The 21,404-nt window shown below is 38.4% G+C and overlaps 1 long non-coding RNA gene across 1 annotated transcript; it reads left to right on the forward strand.

Moving 5' to 3' along the window:
- LOC147282750 (uncharacterized) lies at positions 1 to 20,517 on the forward strand. The gene is made up of 3 exons (XR_015122991.1): positions 1 to 291; positions 407 to 540; positions 20,024 to 20,517. It is a non-coding gene; the product is annotated as an uncharacterized LOC147282750 (long non-coding RNA).
- Positions 20,518 to 21,404: the final 887 nt, after the last annotated feature.

Below are 21,404 nucleotides of genomic sequence, written 5' to 3' on the forward strand. Positions count from 1 at the left end.
AGCCAACAGCATGCATCTTCACACCTGCACACACTTCCACACTGCCTCGTCCCTCTCCACTCTCTCGCATCTCTCCACTCTCTCGCGTCTCTCTTCACCCTCTTCGTCTCTCTGCCCTCTTCACTCACTCCATCTCTCTTCACCCTCTCCGTTTCTCTTCACTCTCTCGCTTCGACCCGCCGTGATCAAAGCCTGATTTCATTTAAACCTATTTCATGCCCACTTCCAAAAACCCTGATTTCCCCAAACTCCAAAGAAATTAGGGATTTTAATACCTACTTCCAGATAAAGGTAAGATCAAGTAAGATTTAGTGTTCCTAACCCTAATTTTTAAATACCCAACCTCCAATGGTAGATCCCCAATTCTGAAATGCTTACCTTTTTATTTATTTATTTTTTTTTTCAGGTTATGGAGCTTTAACCAAAGTCGTGGTTGTCAGCAATGGGTAAGAGAGGTGAGAGTGTGGATGAGATTTACGATGTCGTACGTGGTTGTGTGCAATGGGAATTATAATGAGCCTCATGTTGCCCAAATTCCAGGTATCACTACTATTTCTAGAGTTTGTTTCAGAGATTTCTTTATTAAATTTTTAGTTGATGAAAATAATTGGTTTTGAGATTATTTGGTTTGTGTTTGTTCACGTTCTAGATTTGAATATTTAAAGCTTTGATCTCTATATTGGTTTTGAGATACTGTTCATTGGGATCCGAATTTCAATCGTATTGGACTATTGGGTTTACAGTTTGCACAAAGTTTGTACCTTTTTTATTGGTTTAGGTAGCTGATTGATTTTGTGTCTTAAGTATTTGTTTATTTGTAATGTGAATTTGAGTTTTAGCCCATACAAGTGTTATATATGAACTTTTGAAAATCAGTTCTTCCTAGTTCTTCCTAGCATGACCTGAACTGAAAATGTAGGTGGAGAGGAGGTTCTGAATTAAATACACTTCATTGTGAAGTTCAGAGTTATCTTATTGTGCTAAACATATGGAATTGTTTTGAATTTTGAGTGTCCCTTTCACCTGTAATTAACTCATAAAAACACAGTTATAAGGATCGAATATGCAATTATGAACGTATATATACTAATGGAGTTTGAAGTACACAAGTGATGTAAAGTTAAAAAGCTAAAGAAATCAAACAATGATTGATTCTATGACACTACTCCAATTCTTATCAAAGCCAACCAATTTCAAGGGTATCCTCCCTCCATTAAACAACTAATGTTTAGTTGTTTAAGCTATTAGCCACCAATTAGCCTCTAATAAGCTGTTAGTTGTACAGATTGAGGTGGCTAATACTCAATACATGCCAATCTGAAGGTTTTGGTGGCTGCAAAGATCAAATCTGACATTGATGTAGACAAGGGCTTAAGCAACTAAACATTAGTTTTGTTGGTGGTTTAGTGAAACTAAAGATATAATAAAAAACTGATTAGCCATGCCTTATTAAACCAAAGATGATTGGTTTGACAGTGATTCTCACCATTGCTGCAGTAGTTGGTTAAACATGTCAACTCTTTCACAAATGGTTTGAAATTTATATCAATTTGGTGGCAGCCTGGACATTATGTGCTACCAATATTGCCAACTAATTCCATATATGGTTTGTACATGTTCCACTAATATTCATATGGTGACATGGAATTACTAATACAATTCAACCCCATTTGTTATGAACATTATTGGTTGATTAAATGGTTACACTAATGACAAACAGTGGATTCATTAATTGTTACTTCTGCATTGAAACTATTGTATTTGCTGAATTGATTTTGTGGCTAATAAAATCATCATAGAACATACATTCCAAAAAGACCAAATGGGAAGCTAATCAAATGGAACTTGTTTTCCAAACATAAGGATAAACATATATTCATATTGATGAGTGCCAGAGGAATTACAAACATTGCTGCAGCAAATGCTATCTCTAAAGCATTTTTCTAATATGCACAACCACTTAAAAAGTCTGCATTCACCAACCATTAATTACAACCTGAAAATGCAAGTTTCATCCCTCATGAAATTAACACAGCAGACTTAACCAACTATACGCTAGGATGCCCAAAAGAAGTACACTTGCTATTATATATTTGGCCAACTAGCTAAGATATATTAGCAAGTGCTACTATCCAAAATAAGTTTCAAAAACAAAAGTGTTGCAGCAGATATATTGAAGTCTAGCTATCACACACCTCTCTGGCAATATCACCAACTATTTCACTTCCGAGAGGCAAAGTTCCCCCCACTAGCAGTTGACAGCCTTCCGTGCTGACTTGTGCCTTCATTTGGAGAGGAGGAAGCATTCTGAAAACGACCACGATAGGACATATTTGTAGCAAAAGGGTTATGAGCATCACGAACTGGAAGTGGTTGTTCAAGCTGTGGTGCGGAACACTCTGCTAAGACTTGTAGTGACGCACCCAAGCTTGCTTGCGTGCTTCCAGTAGGCGAAACAGCATTCCTGAAGTAATTGTCAAGAGCACTTGTAACACGAGTCTCAAAGTGCATCTCCATGTACTGCTGCTGCCTTTGCAGATGCATAATCTCCTCTTCATGCATGTTTCGAACTCGCTCCAACTCAGAACGGCATTGATCCATCGCATGTCTTCCTCTTTCAATCTCCTCTTTCTGTTGTTCTGATTCTCTGGCAGCTCTCTCGATTTCTTGCTCATACTCAGCGCGCAGAGCATGCAATTCCGCTGACAAACCTCGCCTATCAGACACAAACCCTGGTATGTCTGAGGGAGTGACCCCAATGCCATAACCCTTTACACGATTCCCGTGCTCTGGGCCAAGAACAGCAGCAAACACATCATTGCAATCCTTCTCTGTCAGCTCCCTACTATTCGGCATCTCTTGGATTGCACGAACCCTGCTATCCAAATCATCCTGTACATAATAGCTAAGTAATTTATAAACAATCCAGGCCTTTTTCACCACCTAAATCACATGTTGCACACACAATAAAGGAGGTCATTTACAATAAAGGAGGTGTTAGTCCCATCATGTGATGATTCACATTCAATGGATGTTGAAGAACCACGTGGTGAATCAAATAATCTGTTGGAGAGAAACAAGAGTAGAATAATTCACTATATGCAACAGGTTCCAGTTACACTCACCATGATTCTCCCAGATGTTGCATCAACAGGCTCCCCACTTGCCTTGCGATGGGTCAGCTTGAAAAATTCAATCCGATCAGGCTCATACCCATGCTCTTGTATCTGCCAATTCCATACATTTATGTGAATAATATGAAATAAATCAACTGCCTCTGTATTTTGAAAAGCACAACTCTGTTTTTCACTTAGAAAAGGTTTTCAATATGCGCAGCCTATACTCACATATTCATCTCGCAGCTGCGCATATGATTTGGTCCCGGTTGTGTGGCCCATATTCAGCTTCGCACGGTTCACTATGTTAATTGCACGGCGACGCTGCATGTACACAAATACACATCTTAGTTTGACATAAACAATTGCATTACTGAAGTATAACATAATTTGATGTTAGATTTTGTAAACTAATCCAAAAATTGCACATGTGTTATATATATGTCATATATATTTAGCATATATTTCACATTTACTTTACACAAAGAAATTCAAATTAGGATTAATTTACCAAATAAAAAATTAAGTATTAGGTCTGCTAATTAGAAATTCATAAAGTTGAACAATATTTCACATGCATACACTTATATAACTTGAAAATGAACTTACCATTCCCTTTTCGGAATCCCAAAATGCAACCAATCGTGTCCATTGGAGAGGACATACATGCTGGTCACCACAGTGGAATCTTGCATTTGTGTTCAGGTTCGGGTAGTACCAATCTTTGCGCAGGATGCACTTGTGATGCTTCCAACGTTCATTCAATTTTGTCTCCACCACGTACCGAATTCTCAAGGCCAAAGCCTTAGTCCTACTGTCATTCCAGTCAATTGTTGCCTGCACACCAATAATTTTGCATAAGGAAGTAATAACAATCACTAAATAACAAATCTTGGTAAATTCAATGTGTTGCTAAGTATACCTCAATTTTGGCCCAAGACGTGTTTAGCACAAGCCCTCGAAATTGTCTCCAATCTTCCACATTAATTGGGAAAAGTTTGTTATCGATGGCCAGTTGGCCTAGGTAACGAGCAAAGCGCGCCACAGTTCTGCTAGGTGCCACTGCTTGCCCATACTTGTTGAACCTCATAATCTCACGTCCGGATATTGCCCAGTTTGGATGGTTGCGACCCCTGCGCTTCCTCAAGTCCACAATAGCAATATGGGCCTGATCATTCTCCTCTTCATCAGCCTGCCCAACATGAACCGCAACCTCTATGGGATTTGGAATGAATTGGTCATTACCAAGTGCCTGTGCTTGAATAGCATCAAAGGCTGCCTGAACATCTTCTTGGTTTCCTATTGCTTGGGTCTCAGACTCATTCTCCAAACCATGCTCACCCCCATCTCCAGTCCCTAATCCTTGCACATCATCGAGTCCCACTGCCAGAGGGTGAGGTACAGCTTCACTGGTTGTTTAAACAAAAAATAGGCACTCAACAGACCATAATTAGACCACATACAATTATTAAATGTTTTTCATGTACAAAACAATCCCACTGATGCCATATGGGATTTAAACATTTACCTTGTTCCTGCCATTTCTACCAAGTGCAGACACTAAATGGAAAATTAGCTGCACAATCGAAAGATATTTAACTATGTTAGTCCGAAATTCCTTTCAGCTGCCACCAACAAACAAATAATGTATTAACATTATGTAAATCATAGTGAGGTTATTTCAATCCATTAGACATTATATATGTATAACATGATTGGTCCTAGCATATATAAATGTCCTTCCATCCACATTCATAACCTTAGTGAGGTTCGGTCCTCAACTGGTGCGATCCGGTCCTAAAGCCTTAAAAACAAACAATAGTTCACAGGAGGTCCGGTCCTCAAAGGAGAGAACCGGACCTCAATCACAGAAATGACATAGCGACTGACTGTAGGTCCGGTTCTCGACTGGTGAGGTCCGGTCCTCAACGCCTTAAACACAAACATAATTAAATGTAGGTCCGGTCCTCAATGGAGAGAACCGGTTCTGAAGTCCTGAAATTTCAAAGCGAATTACTGGAGGTCCGGTCCTCAAATGGTGAGGTCCGGTCCTCTAGGCTTAAAACAAACATAGTTGACTGGAGGTCCGGTTCTCAATGGAGAGAACCGGTTTTCAACCCCAGAAATTTGAAAGGGACGTACTGGAGGTCCGGTCCTCAAATGGTGAGATCCGGTCCTCTAGCCTTAAAACAAACATGGTTGACTGGAGGTCCGGTCCTCAATGGAGAGAACCGGTTTTCAACCCCATAAATTTGAAAGAGACGTACTGGAAGTCCGGTCCTCAACTGGTGAGGATCGGTTCTCAAGCAGTTAAAAGAAACATGAGTCAACTGTAGGTCCGGTCCTCAAATTAGAGGACCGGTTCTCTGAAATGTATAATTGTAATGATGCCAAAGCCTACAGAGCATTACAATTGATAGAGTTGAAATGTGCTCTTAGTCTTCTAAAAGTAATCCAATTCTAAAATACATGACATTATTAAAATTCTTTTTTAAAGAAACATTTCAGCATAAACTTCTATTTAAAACATTGTTGGTCCACATGTCATGAATAAACCTTTCATCCAATACTTGTTACACCCCTTTCAGTGACATATATTTCTAATAATATTGTTTCATTACTTCTACTGAAGATTCAATCTCACTATTTAATTTTGTGTTGTCATTTTTGTATATCAATGTGTATAGCATGTATGAATAGGCCCTATTAGGATTTTCAATTTATTATGTTAGAATAGGCCCTATTATTCCATCCAGATTCATAACCCTAGTAAGAATCCAGGTTTTATGCAATAGACTTAGGCCTTGTGTGTGTGTGTGTGCAGGTTTATAAGAGCATAAAAATATTTGCATTTGGCAAAACACACTTTCAGTAGATCCTCTTCTAGAGGAAGGATACAACACAAATGTCCAACATATATGAAGTAGATGCTGTGGAATCTTTAACCTGCAGACTTAAAGTGACATACTGATACAACACAGTTTGGTCGACTGTTACATGTGAGGGTTGCCTACAACACAGTAATGAATAAACTAAAATAATAGCATACATACATCAATAGCAGCACCAATAGTATTTAATGTACTCAAGAGAATCTTGACTCTACAACCAAACAAAACAAAAACCAGTTGTGTGTTAATCACCTGATGCTTGCTCAAACAAACTTTAACTCTCACCTTCACCTAACAGCCACTAGGTGCGCAGTTCTTAAGAGAAGACAGTAAAGGAGCAAGTAAAGGTCTGTATCCCACTGAAGCAGCAGATCTCTTATATAAAGCCTTCAGCAGGGATATGGCCAAATAATGGCTTAGGGATGTGGCCCAAAATAATCCCACTCCTCTTTTATTTTAGAAATCAATTGTTTTTGTTAAAAATATAATATATTCCCATCACTTTTACAACATTTGGAGGTAAAACATTTGGGGAAATGGATTTGATTCACTTTGAACTTTCAGCCATGGCGCCAAGTGGGTAAAAGTTTCCCTCCCACCACTGTTGTTGCACATCCTTCCACACCAAAGAAACCAACAGCTAAGTTAAGTTGTATACTAGGGGAACAATAGCTGTCTTCCACCTTATCACAATGCACTAAAACAAGCTGCGTACCTGCATGGCCAAGTTCCTTCTCAACAGTGGGTATGTATATGATGACATTAGATATAATTAATAGCCTTACTTTATTCCACTTCTTAAAGTACACCATCACAACCAAACTAATAAACAACATCATACTTAAGAAAAGTCATCATCTACCAATAATTTATATTAATTTAGTTTTTATTCTAACTAGTTCTCTTAAGTATTAATAAAAGTAACAAAAGTAACAATCAAATGTTTTGTTTTTTGGTCTCTGTTTTTATGCTGTCCAGTTTTCTTAATTAATAATAAAAGTCACAAAAGTAATAATTTTTCTTTTCTCAGTTTTTTGGCTAACTAGTTTTCTTAAGTACAATAAGAAAGTTGGTTTAGTTTTTTAAAAGTATGCTTTACCTTGACATTTCAATTGAAGTATGTCATGGTTTTGCTGTTGTGATGGTGTGGGTTTCACCTTTTGCAAGTTGCCTTTTGAATTACCAAACAACAACACATTAAAGTTAAAACATTTAAAATACTCCACCTTCATACATTACATTACATGTGACTCCCTTATACAATAGAGTGTAAGATCCATTACATTCTACTTCCCTGTTAATATGATCTCACTCTAGCTCATATGATTCATTACATTCCAATGCTACTTCCCCTGCCCATATGATCCCACTCTAGCTATTTTATTTAGCCTAAAGATCTAGCATCCAAATGGATACACCTGAGATCAACATATTCAGCAGGGATATCACCTAATTTCCTAAATCAGTTGGTGGTTTGCTGCTATGCTCCTTAGTCCACCATGCATACATATCTTCCACCTCCCTCAAATACATTTCATACTCACTGTCGGTACCGTCAAAAGAGTCATTTTCTGGGGTTGCAGGTTTAGGCACAGTCCACCTCGCCCTGTTTGCCTTCTTCTTATATCGATACCTTCGACCTTCACCCTTGGAAGTACTATGTGCAGTAGGTGCTGGCTGAGGTTGCTGTGGTGGTTTGGGCTGCTCCACCTCCACCCCATGCACTTCTAATAAGCTGAACCATGAATAACAATCAACAGTGATTTCTCAGCTTTGTGCATGCAATAGTTGAGTGGACTGATTTCTGCTATTGACATGTCCACTCTATCACAGACGAAACAGTTAAGATTCCTCATGCAGAATGTGAACAGTTGATAGGCTCATGAGGCAGCTTTTGGAGTTTTAAAAAGGGTTTTCTTTTTCAGTTCATGTATATGATCAAAGCCATGCTATGCTGAAATACCTTATCAAAATCCACTTCATTTGTAATCCTACAATCTTGTTTGTTCGTGAGTGGATTTGGATTAGTAAACCTACACCAGTTAGTATGATTTCAGTTATTTCGGAGCCACAAATGTATTAGTTTTTGTCATTAAAAATTGATTAGGATAGTTCAAATGGAGTAAATATAGTTTTTTCTAAAAACTGCACATTGTGGAAAAAAATCATTGCATTGAACAATTTGTTTAATGTCAACAAAAAAAACCTCTTTCTTATCGGTGTTGTGATAGGCAATGGGGATAGAGAATAACACAACAAACAAAGAAATGCACATAACCTGTACATATAAGTAAAGACATTTCATTACCCTTCGAAGAAATATATACCATTTAATAGAAAACATACATAACAAAACACTTTGAATTCCCACTAAATTGTAGACTACAGACAACACCACCTTAGTCAGACCAATTTTTTCCGTAACTATCAGTCTCATCAATTGATAAAGCCACACTATCATTACAATCATCGATCCATGAAGGCCTATCATGAGATATATTAGTGGGAGATTTTGCATTTGAATGTTCTGCTTTCTCAATAGTGTGGGCGCTGTGACTAGGGGTTCGAGAATTACGAGCAGTGCTTACAAGGTTTTTCTCAACATAGGGAATTAGTTTGGCAGGGGATTGATCTATGTTAGCTTTTTGTACTAACCTTTCAGCCGAATATTGCCCACCAGGAATTGGTTCTCCAAAGCAGTTTGTGTCACCTTGCCCATTCCGGTGAGGAAGAACATGGCGCGTTTGAGGTACCCAAGTGGCCAGCACCGAGTTTTTAAAATCCCTTTCTTCATGAGGGTTTTCACTTGAATCGGTTTGGGAGCAGGCATCCAAAACTGGTGTATCATAACAAGGGTCTTCAAACCATAGCTCACGATAGACATTGGGGTTTACTGGGGTCCTAACTTCCTTAGACATGGTTATGTTCTTTGTGGTTACTGGTGGAGTAATTTAGAGACTACCATCAGCAGACAACACTAGTGATTTATATAGAAGCTATGTTTGTGTTGAGGTATGGTGTAATAGTGAATAAAACAGCAGATATGTATGTGTAGGCTATACACCTTAGACTACTAAATTTTAGTCAGGTCGTGCATGTGGAATCTCAACACTACTTTGTCTGCAACATCACCCTCAATCAACTCAATATTGCTATTTTTCAACTGAACACTCATATTAAAACTGGAGTGATAGGGACTGATAGTGAATTCATGGCAGGGGAATATTGTACTTGCTAGCCTTTCAGTCAATTGGTGGTACAGTTTATTTTCATAGACTTAATCTCAGAGGTCTTTTTAGTATCTTAGGCTCAAATTGTTTTCTGCACATTTTGTAAGACTATAAGCTTTGAAATAGGCACAATGCGAAGGACCCTAAAGCACTAATACTTGCATACCAATATTTTTACATCCCATTTAGAATATAGCATAAATTTGTGTAAAATCAAACTCTAATTTTGACTGTACACAACTGATTTAATGTAATTTAGGGTAAGACATAATATATAAGGAATCCGAAAACAAGTGTAGGGACTCAAACTTGAAGAAGAAGGCACCTCGTTGTTGTTGGTTCTCTCGTTTGTACCTCAATGGAGGCGATAGGTTCTAAAGGCCATAAATTTCAAAGCGACTGACTGGAGGTCCGGTCTTCAACACTTAAAGACAAACACGATTTTACTGGAGGTCCGGTCCTCAAGAAAGAGGTCCGGTCCTCAATCCTTAAAAATTAACACGAGCGTACTGGATGTCCGGTACTCAAGAATGAGGTCCGGTCCTCAATCCTTAAAAATTAACACGGGTGTACTGGAGGACCGGTCCTCAAGTATGAGGTCCGGTCCTCAATCCTTAAAAATTAACACGGTTTTACTGGAGGTCCGGTCCTCAAGTATGAGGACCGGTCCTCAATCATAGTTTTCTCGAACACAAAGATATTTTCACCATTTATAAAAAATGCAATTTAATCTAACCTCCTACACTGCATGTGGTCTTCTAGGTCAAATTACTTTGTTAAAATAGATTGAAATAGAGGCGAAAGAGCTTAAGATGATGCGAGCATAGTACTTTGAGATTACAATATTGATGTGAGCATATTGCATGAGCGTTTTGTCTAAGGAAATATCCAATTACAAAGTTAAACTTACAATCTCCCCCTTTAGCAATAAATGGAAAGCAAGACAGAGAAATAAATGGAAAGCAAGCCAGAGAAGATTCAATGTGAATTAAAAACTGAAGTACAACAAAATATGACAACCATTGAATCAGTTCAAAAAGATTCTAAAGCAGGTGAAGTAATCACTACATCTCCCCCTTTCTAACACATTAAAGCTTCCAAGCCTAATACAATAAAAACTAAGGATAAAAATCAGGTAAACGATCTTTTAGTTCGCTAAGGGTCGAGTGTATGTCGTGCAAATCCCCAGTATACTGCTGCTGAAATGCATCCATGCGGTTATCAAAAGCATCCAGGCGAGAGTTAACCGTTGAGAATCCAAGGTCAAGACGCTCCATGATGGAAACAAAGTCAGGTGCAGCAGGAACTCCAGAAGAAGACGGCTCAGAGGGAGCAGTAGGAGCTGGAGGAATCGGCTCAGGAACTTGAGCCACCACAGACCGGGAGTTAGCATCACTTTTGCGCATAACCCATCCGTCAATCGGACCATCCGGATCCCATAGTGGATCATCATCCATCACAGGAATGTCAGAACGTTCGGCAAGGCGAGTGATGAGACAAGGAAATGAAAGTTGAGAGTTCACATTTTTGATCGTGCGACCACATTCCACAAGATGAGTGAAAATGATGTCCTCCAATGGAACGGGAACATCAGGGGTATTCAAGGCAATCATCAACCTACACGCTTCATCAGAGATGCGGGATTTTTGACTCGTGGGATAAACATTGCATCGAACAAACATAAATAGCATACGGAATAGTTGTGTGCAAGAACCAGAGATGACGCGATGAGAGGCAGGGGGAACGAATGTTGGTGCATCATAAAGAGTGGTGATAATGTGTTCCCGTGCTAAGGAAGAAGTGAACTTAAGAAACTTTTTATAATCAGTTTTGCCAGAGGAGGGTAGTTTACAAACACTACGAATGTCATCACGAGTAATCATACATTTGTGCTCCCGAAGAAACACATGTGAATCCTTGGTTACTTTGAAATCGGGAGGAAAGTTGGCATAAAACTCACCAACAAGATTGATATTGTATTTAGGGAAGGATTCGACATATGGTCGCAGACCACGTGCCGCTAAAATATTCACGAAGTCAGCACTCATCTCTCGAATGACAATTGGACGCTCAGATATAAAACCTCTATCTTCTATCACCTCCCAACGGGCTTCACAGTCCGCATTGCGAAACCGTCTATACTGACTTGCGTCTTCCCTAGGAATAGGAGTCTCTTCCTGAGGTTCGGAAGAAGTCGCTTGAGATTTCCTTTTCTTAGCAATGGGCTGCTGCGAGGATGCTTTCTTAGGGGCCATTACACTAGACACCACAACAAAACAACAAGCCATACCATCAACCAAACAACAAGTAAGACTAACAACCCAAGGACAATTAAAAAATGCAAAAACCCATCCGTCAATCAGAGATGACAATATTCATAAGGCACAAATAATCCCAAGAAATTACACAAGGGAACCCATACCAGCAAACAAAAACAATGTCCCAAGCAAGTTTAGAGAAGCACAAATTGTATGTTTGGAGAAAGAGAACACATACCCGAGAGGACAAGCCATAACATCCATCGAACATATTCAAGAAATAAGTGGAAACACAAAAAAACAAGCAACAAAGAAGACAAACCAAGTTAGAAAACATAAAAAAAAAAAATGCCGAAAATTTAAGGAAAAGGAAGAAATTGCCGAAAAATTAGAGAAATACCTTGGTCAAGAACAGAAATCAATGGGTAATCTTCCCACAGGGCCGAAAATTGAGAAGTAAGAAGAAATTCTGAGATTAAATGTGATTTAATGAGGGATTGAGAGGAGGAAGAGAGAAGAAAATAAGAGAGAATAAGGAGAAGAAGACCAACGCAGTGGAGAATGAGGGGGGCACAGGTCACGAGAAAAGGGGGAAAGGAAGGAAAAAAGAAGAAGGGGTTTTTAAATTTTTTTAATAAGAGAATCGCGCCTCTGGAAGTCCGGTTCTCGAAGAGGAGGTCCGGTTCTCAGTCAAAAATTGGAAGGAGGGACGATGAAGCATCTCCCTGGAGGTCCGGTTCTCACAATGTAGGTCCGGTTCTCAATTGCTGCAGATAAATTGGATCACCTCTGGAGGACCGGTCATTTGAGTTGGAGGTCCGGTCCTCAATTTTTTTTTTTAAAACGAAGTTTGTGTAGCCCAAAAGGAGGTCCGGTTCTTAGTCAATTTAGAAGCAAAGATGATGAAGCATCGCCCCTGGAGAACCGGTCCTCAAAAGGGAGGTCCGGTTCTCAATTGAAGCAGACAAAATGGGTCGCATCTGGAGGACCGGTTCTCTGAAGAGAGGTCCGGTCCTTTATAAAAAAATTTTATTTCATTTTATTTATGTAAAGTTTGTGCACTCGAACCTAAAAACCACTTAAATACAAAAAGCACCCAGTCCTCAACTAGTTGAAAACATTACGTTATCAATACAACCCCAAAATAAAAAGGCCAATTGTGATTTATACATCAATGACTAGAAATCGACATTTTAATGTGTTTGGGAGTGCATCCACCATCAACAGAGCGACATTGTTTTCAAATTTTACATTGCCAAAACTAACATATGGAGAATTATAACAGGTTTGGCCCGGTGACAGCAAGTACAATTTGTTTATGTGGTTCTGATTGGGGATAGTCGTTCATCAATGGTTGTTCCTTCGATATCTTCCCTTGGATTAATTTGATCATCACCTCTACAAATTTCATCCAAGGTTTGAACTCCGTAGACATCAGATGGAACCACAAGATTCATGTCATACAGATCACGTGGTTCAGTATCAACTATGACATGCCAATCAGGATCCAAGGGGTCTTGAACGTAGAACACTTGCTTGGCCTGTGTAGCAAGTACAAAAGTGTCTTTTGTATTCAATTTTTTTTTGAAGTTAACCAATTTGAATCCAAATGCATCAACTTTTGACCCAACATGGTTATCAACCCATTCACAATCAAACAATACGCATGTACGACCATCTCCAAAATCCAACTTCACAATATCTATTACGACCCCGTAAAAATCCACTAGGGCAGTTATGGGTCTTTGGTCTCTCGTGCTTGAGTAACTTGGTGTATTGGCAGCCACAAAGATCCCACAATTTTGATTTTTTTTTCGTACATCCACGGACTTGATTCGGAAACGAAAACCGTTAATAACAAAACTCTTTAGATGCATCGCCTATTGAGAGGGGCCAAATGAAATTGCCCCTAAGTCTGGATGAACATGGTTCCCATTTACTAACATTGTTTCCACCTATATGGACAATAAGGACAACCATAAATAATCACATATTAAATTATAAGACATGCAATTAGTAAGGTGTGTGAGATTCAATCATAACTTACAAGTTGCTTAAATACATGAGGGAAAGAATCGGTAGCTTGAGCAGTGCATGTCATTATCGTCGTCCTCCGTCCCCTTGCAGCAAGGCAGGTTGCCATGTGCTCACTGCGGGGCGAGTAAGTAAGTTTCAGGTATTAATTTTTAGGAACTTGTATATGAACACAAGTTCTTACCTTAAATATGGCTCAACCTCAGCGCAATTAAACAGACATGAACGCCATAACTGCTCCCATATTGTGTAGTCGAGGAATTTTGTAGTTCCACTTCCCATCTGAATGCCTCTGCCTGCAAAAATTTCAAAGCCTTCACGTAATGAATGAGAACCGTCATTACTATTTCGGCCAAATCTATTTCGGCGAGTGTCAACATCATCCAAGTACATGGAGCAAAAAGACATGCATTCTTCTGCTATGTAACCCTCGGCTATACAACCCTCGGGTCTACGCTTGTTCCTAACATAAGACTTGAGTGTATGCAAATACCTACACCGAACAAAAATTTGAGGTAAGGTCAATGGTTAAACATGAATAAACATTTTACTCCATTGTTGTTATGGAAATTCAAGAAAAGCAAGTTGGAATCGTACCTTTCAATTGGGTACATCCACCGATATTGAACTGGACCTCCAATAGCAGCCTCCGAGGCTAGGTGTATTGGTAGGTGAAGCATAATGTCAAAGAAAGCTGGTGGAAAAATCCGCTCCATTTGGCAAAGGGTTAATGCAATCCGGGGGTTCAAGTCTATGAATGCTTGTGGGGTGGCAGCTTTGACACAAATATTTTTGAAAAAGCTGCACATTTCAAGAATAATGCCAGCCACCCGTGGTGGGAGTATTCGTCGAACTGCCAGGGGTACCAAAGTTTGCAGCAAAACATGACAATCATGACTTTTTAGACCCATGATTTTTTTCTCCTTCACGCTCACACACCTAGCAATGTTTGAGGAATATCCATCTGGAACCTTAACATTTTTAAGAACCTTACAAAACATTTCTTTCTCTTTATTAGTAAGAGTATATGCTGCTGCTGGCAGAAAAGTTTTGCTACCAATTCGGACTGGATGAAGCTCGGGCTTCAAATTTAACTTCTCAAGGTCACCACGTGCCTTCACCGTATCTTTATTTTTCCCATCCAACCCTAGAAGAGTCCCAATAATGCTATCACACACATTTTTCTCTATGTGCATCACATCAAGGTTATGTCGCAATAAGTTGTACCTCCTATAGGGTAACCTAAAAAACACACTCTGCTTCTTCCAAGGTCGCTGGTATTCTGGAATGGTGGGTGCAGATGCACGTCTTTGTCTCGGCCGATTCTTATTCTTCTTTTTCTTTCCAAGTGTGAAGCTTAAACCAGATAAATTCAGTAGGCATGCTTCCCCTGAAAGGGCAGCAGGGGCAGGCCTTAACTCCCACTGTCCATTGAATGCAACTTTTTCTTTTCGAAAACGATGCGTCATGGGTAGGAACCTGCGGTGCCCCAAATAACATTGTTTTCGGCTACAAGGTAAGTACAGATGCTCTGTTTTCTCTTGACATTGTGGACAAGCTAACTCACCTTTCGTGCTCCACCCGGACAAGTTAGCATACGCTGGGAAATCATTAATTGTCCACAATAAGGCTGCTCTAAGTGTGAAAGTTTGGTTGGTGTGAACGTCATATGTACTGACACCATCATTCCACAATGTAGTCAGCTCATCTATCAACGGTTCCAGATAAATGTCAATATCATTGCCTGGGGCTTTCGGTCCGGGTATGAGTAAAGACATGATTAAATAAGGTTGAGTCATGCACATCCATGGAGGGAGGTTGTAGACACAAAGCACCACTGGCCAAGTGCTATGAGAAAGACTCATATGACCAAACGGATTAAATCCATCACTTGCAAGACCAAACCTCACATTACGGGGCTCCAAGGCGAAGTCCGGATAACGCTTGTCTAACTCTTTCCAAGCAGGTGAATCAGACGGATGCCTCATAATGCCGTCAGTACTTTCAGTCTTGTGCCATGTCATATGCTGGGCTGTGTGCCTAGACATGAATAGCCTTTGCAGCCGTGTGGTTACTGGAAAGTAACGTAACACTTTTAACGGCACTCTATTTTTGTTTTCATTGCCTTCATCGCTATATCTAGGGTCACCACAAACTTTGCACACAACAGCGTCTTTATGCTCATTCCTATATAGCATGCAGTCATTCGGACATGCATCAATTTTTTCATAGTTCAAGCCTAACTCACCTATGAGCTTTTTTGTCTTGTAAAAAGAATCTGGCAGTGAGTTCACTAAAGGAAATGACCTCTTTAACAATGCCAGCAAGGTCGAAAATGACTTGTCACTCCAGCTAAAAAGACACTTTATGTGATAGAGCTCAACTATGAACTCAAGTTTTTTCATATGGCTTGCACCAGGGTATAGTTCAACGTCAACCTCCTTGAGTAAATTATAAAACCGCAAAGCATCTTCAGTAGGTCCAACGTGGGTTGCAGGATCTGAAGTGCTCCCATCATGTTCACCCCCATAATTATGAAATAAATCCTCCATAACATAGTGCATTTTAGAATTGGTGTGAGGTGTCATTGTGTTTGATTCAGCAATTTGCTCTCCGTGATTGGTCCAAACTGTATCCACATATCGGTGATCCATACCAAATTCAACCATATCATCCTCTACATCTTTACGAGACCTCCAAAATCTGTTGTAGCACTTACGACATGGACACTTAATTTGGTTATCAACTGCCACATTGGCAAAACAGAAATCCAAAAACGTTCGCAATCCATGGTCATATTGGGGTGTTAGCCGGTCTAATCTCACCCAACTTTTGTCAACACTATAACTCATCCTATAATAAGACACAATTGTAATTACCATAAGGTTCTATAAGATGTCTCCACTAACAGAAATTATATTATATATAAGCAAATATGAACAAAAATATTAAAAACGATATTAGTGTTGGCAATGAATACGAGAGAGAGAGAGAGAGAGAGAGAGAGAGAGAGACCGGGTCGCAAATTATCTGCCTAACAAATTTAGTGATTAACTAGGTAATCATATGCATTTTAGACACAGAAGGCAAGGGCATCATAGTCTATACTAGTGGAACCTTAAAGATATAGTGGGACCTGTTTTCTTATTTAAAAATAACCAGGCCATGGAACCTGGTGTATGTAATAGTTGGTACTTCTTTTGTAATTATCATTTCATTTTCTAGTCGTATTGTTAAATTGGGTTTTTTTGTAGTTTGATTTAGTGATGACTGATGAGTTTAGTGGACCATAAAATGGTGATAGGAGTATGTCTTGGGGTTACTTGAAGGTCCAGGCAAGTTGGAAATGCATTGTGGATGTAAACATCTAGTTCTCAGTTGGATAGTATTCTGCAACAAGGGTCTGTAACAACTCTAAAGCATGGTCCAATTTTCACTTGTGGGTTGAATCATGAATGAGAGCTGGAGGGGGTGGTACTAGTACTACGAACATGGCCATTGCCCTCACTTGGTCGAGACCGGGGCCCCAAAGAACCTTGTGGGAGCTGATGAGGCGCTTTCTAAGGTGCGTTTGCAGGTAATTTACAACAGCAACTTGAAATTATAGCAGCCACTTGAAATTATAGCCAATTAAAATAAATATATATCATATAGTCTTAACTAGTGTTGCAAGATATGAAACAGTACTAATGAGTAACTGAGCAATGAATAAAATTGTGGAAGTCATGGAAATGCAAGCAGACTATCAAGGACGTACTGCACATTTCATTATATTCTTTACAATCTCAAACAAAGTGGGACATGTAGATGCATAATAGTCCAGTGTTAGTACAGGGTCACTTGCATGTAAACTGGTGCTCAACATGGATAAAACTACAAGCATGAATTGCAGAGTGAAGGGTCTAATTAATAACTCCAAATGTGCATTTCACATAAAAACAAATTTCATCCCCAAACTTCAGCCACATCTCCTCTTCAGCGAACAACAAATTCCACAGGTCAATAATTAAATAAAAGCATAATGACAATAAAGTTTGGGGAAGAACCTGGGCAAGTCAGAGAAAGCAGTGTTCATTGGTTATATTGCACCGAACATAGTCACCCTCCCAGATAGTATGAGGAATTGCTGAAAATAACCAATTTACAATCCATAAATTTCATCAGTTGTGAAGAAATAAATTTTCTGGTATGATAGAGTTGCACACACAGTAAGCAACCAGTTTAGGAACCAATAATCATCCCTTGATGCTATTAATAAACCATACCCATGAAATAGTTGCCAATCAAACCCATGCTGCCAGACGCCTTCAGCCCAGAAATTTGAAAAAGTATCAAAGGAGAGAACAGGTTCTTAAGCCCAGAAATTTCAAAGCGAGTAAGAGGAGGTCCGGTCCTCAAGAATGAGGTCCGGTCCTCAAACCTTATACAGAAACACGATTTTACTGGAGGTCCGGTCCTCAAGAGTGAGGACCGGTACTTAATCCCAGTTTTCTCAAACACCAATATTTTCGAATTTTTTTAAAATGTAATTCAATCTAACCTCCTACAATATTTGTTTTCACATAAAAACAAATTTCAGTCACAAACAAATTTCAGCCAAAAACAAATTTCACAGCTCAATAATTAAATCAAAGCAGAATGACAATTTTTGTTTGGGGAAAAACTGGGCAAGTCAGAGAAAACACAGTTACCTTCCCAGGAATTGCTGAAAACAACCAATTTACAATCCATAAATTCCATCAGTTGTGAAAAGATAAAGTTTCTGGTATGATAGATCTACACACACAGTAAGCAACTAGTTTAGGAACCAATAATCATTTGTTGATGCTATTAACAAACCTTACCCATGAAATAGTTGTCAATCAAACCCACGCTGCGAGATGCCTGCAATTAGTTCCTTCATCAGTTCCAAGGTGGGCGGCGGCTCATATTGGTGGTAGCATAAGTTGCTATGGATTTTTCTTTTCACTAACCATGTATTGGAATGAATTTTGGTTGTTTAACAGGGAAACAAAAGGGGGATCGGTCTGAAAATCTTAGTGAGGAAGGAGAGAGTTGTCAGAAAACATAAGGCAACCAATTCACCAACGGATACATATTAGCTGAGCCAACATATCAGTAGCCCAAATAATGACATATTTACAACTTTAACCCTCACAGAAACTATTTTTCATTTTAGTTATAACTGTTCTAACTATTAATTAGTGGAATTAGGTGGCTCATGACAGCCACAGTAAAAGCTGCACTGTTTGGAGAATAACAGCCACTAACTCAAACATTAGTTTATGATATTGGTTGGCTTTGATAGGTATTGGAGTAGTGTGAGCAACCTAAGCATATAATATGATATAACCATCATAGAGGACTAACCATTGTCTCTATGTTAGCATTATGTCCGTGGCCAAATCAGGGGGAAGACGTTTTATAAGGTCACTGAGTGACCATGTCTTGGAATGTGGATTTTATGACCCACAAGATGGGCAGAGTTACCTGTCTTGACATACTTGCCTGTATGTTTATGTCCTCTTTGTTTTTGGTTGTACTCTTTTGAAGGTAGAAATTTCAGTTAGTTGTTACCTAGAGTGTGAATGTTAATCCTTTGTCATTTCTTTCTTTATCAATTTTCCTTTGTCATTCAACATTCTGTACCTTTTTGTTTATTTGTTTATTTATTTATTTTTTTGCAGGTTAAGGAGCTAGCTTTAACCAATTAATTTTCGAATTTTGTTATTTCTAAACCAGTTTCCCTGTAAGTATTTTCTTAGCTACGATTATTGGTTAATTGGTTATCTAGCTATGAGTATGATCTTGCTGGTTAATTGGTTATAACATCATGCATGCATTATATGTTCTTACATGTTTTCCTTGTTATATTTATAATCCTGACTTTTATTAAAGACCTATACTGCTATATTGTAACCTTTAATTAAATAAACTCATGTCTTTTGTGTTTTTTGCTGCATCGTTTCTAGCTGCTTTGTATTTTAGCTTGCATCGTTCTATTTCTAGGTTTTTTTTTTTTTTTTTTTTTGTATTTCTGTATAGGCAGTTGGCATGATACCATCCCCCCTCAACTCCTTTGTTTGTGTTGTTTCTGCCTTTGGCTTTACTGGATATCTCTTTAGAACCCCCCCCACCCCCCCCCCCCCCCAAAATTTTTTTTATAAAAAACCCCTTTAGATAAACTAATAAAAAGGTACACTCTACTAATGTGAAGTTGAATGGCGTCCATCAGTTCATCCTCCTAAATTGTTCATCACAAACCATGGTCACCCTCTTTTAAGTTAATTATCTTGGAGATGAAGAATTTTTAAGTGGGCATTTCCTTTGAAAGCCATTGAGTTTTGATGTATTGTAAATTTTCTTTTCTGTTGAACACAACTAAAAGTTAGTATTTCTCTTATTTATCCTGAACTTACAATACATTTAGTAACTTAAAATGTTCTTTTGGGAAGAGTTCTTATTCTAACTGAAATGTTTTGATGTGAGCATAGGCTTTGGCTGAAGAGATCAAGGCAAGATATATATGAGAAAGCTGCTCTCAAGTTTGTTGACCTGGTACGTTGGATGGGAACTCATGCTTTATTTTGCATCGTTGAAGGGAAAACTGCATAATTTGGAATATACAATAACTTTATTGTTTATGGTTGAATTAGGATGATTATGCTGCAGAGGATGATAAATATGAAGAAAAAGTGAAGAAAGAGACTTTGGCATTTTTTATGCTGCAGAGGAAGACCTGCAACATCATCTCTATCTTGTAACCATTCATTTTGGAGTATCCAGGGTGGGTATGAGGACTTGGTTTGCCTTATCAACAAGATAGGATTTACAAGCTAGTATATAACTTTGTCATGTACTTTGTCATTTACACTTTGTCAAGTGTATTAACATTTTTCAGTAAGCTTTTTGCTAGTTGACATATTGTAAATATTATGTAGTTAGGAATTATGAAAATTGGGTTTATTAAACTTTATTTTTAAGTTAATTGTTCAATGTGTTCTTGGATTGCATAGAAGAGTTTGATAATGGCATTTCAGCAATCATTGTAGGTATTACAAAATAATTAAACAAGATAGGTGACTAAAGTAAAGAGTATAATTATGAGAAAAAAAAACAAATAAATCATGCATTACTTACAGCATTTGAAAAATGTTGTGGAAGGAGCAACTACAAGTTTTTATAATGTTGTAAAAGGTCAGTTATGACAGTGAAAAACGTTATAAAAAGTCTTTTACAACATAACTTTGTGACACGGAATAAACGTTGCAAATGATAAGGACTTTTTGCAGCACTTCGAAATACAGCGTTTGCTAAAATGTTGCAAATACCCTTTTGCAGCATTTATTAGATGTTGCAAATACTCATATTTCTTGTAGTGGAAGTAATGTCTTCTTTGCGACCCCAATGCACATATCAGGATTGTTCATCTGCAATAGAAAGGATATTTCTTACAACAATTTTTATTTTCAATGTATGGAAATGTTCTCTTCTTAGATGAGGTACGTACATACCTGATAAATCATTGCTCTAATGGTTGAGGACCATTAGATTCTTCATCAGCATTGTCTTCATCTTTATCTTCATCTTGGCTTTCCATAGATAGCACCAAACACACCCTAAGAGAGATTTCTTTAGTTTGTGAAAAAACTAACTCAGTCTTGGTTAATTTATAGATAGGATCAAGGGTTCCATAAGGCCCTAATTAGGGTTTGAAAAACAATGGGCAATTAGGGGTATAGGTATGTGATGAATTCTTATCTAGTCCAGATATTCCTCTTGAATCCATATCTGTCTGGTGGATATGTTTCTTTTTTTGTTGCATACTATTTGGCAAGTTTCTAATTTCTTATTTGGAAAATTCATTTTTGTTGA

Source organism: Dryas octopetala, chromosome 6 (genome assembly GCF_963921425.1).
Source record: "Dryas octopetala chromosome 6, drDryOcto1.1, whole genome shotgun sequence".
NCBI lineage: Eukaryota > Viridiplantae > Streptophyta > Magnoliopsida > Rosales > Rosaceae > Dryas > Dryas octopetala.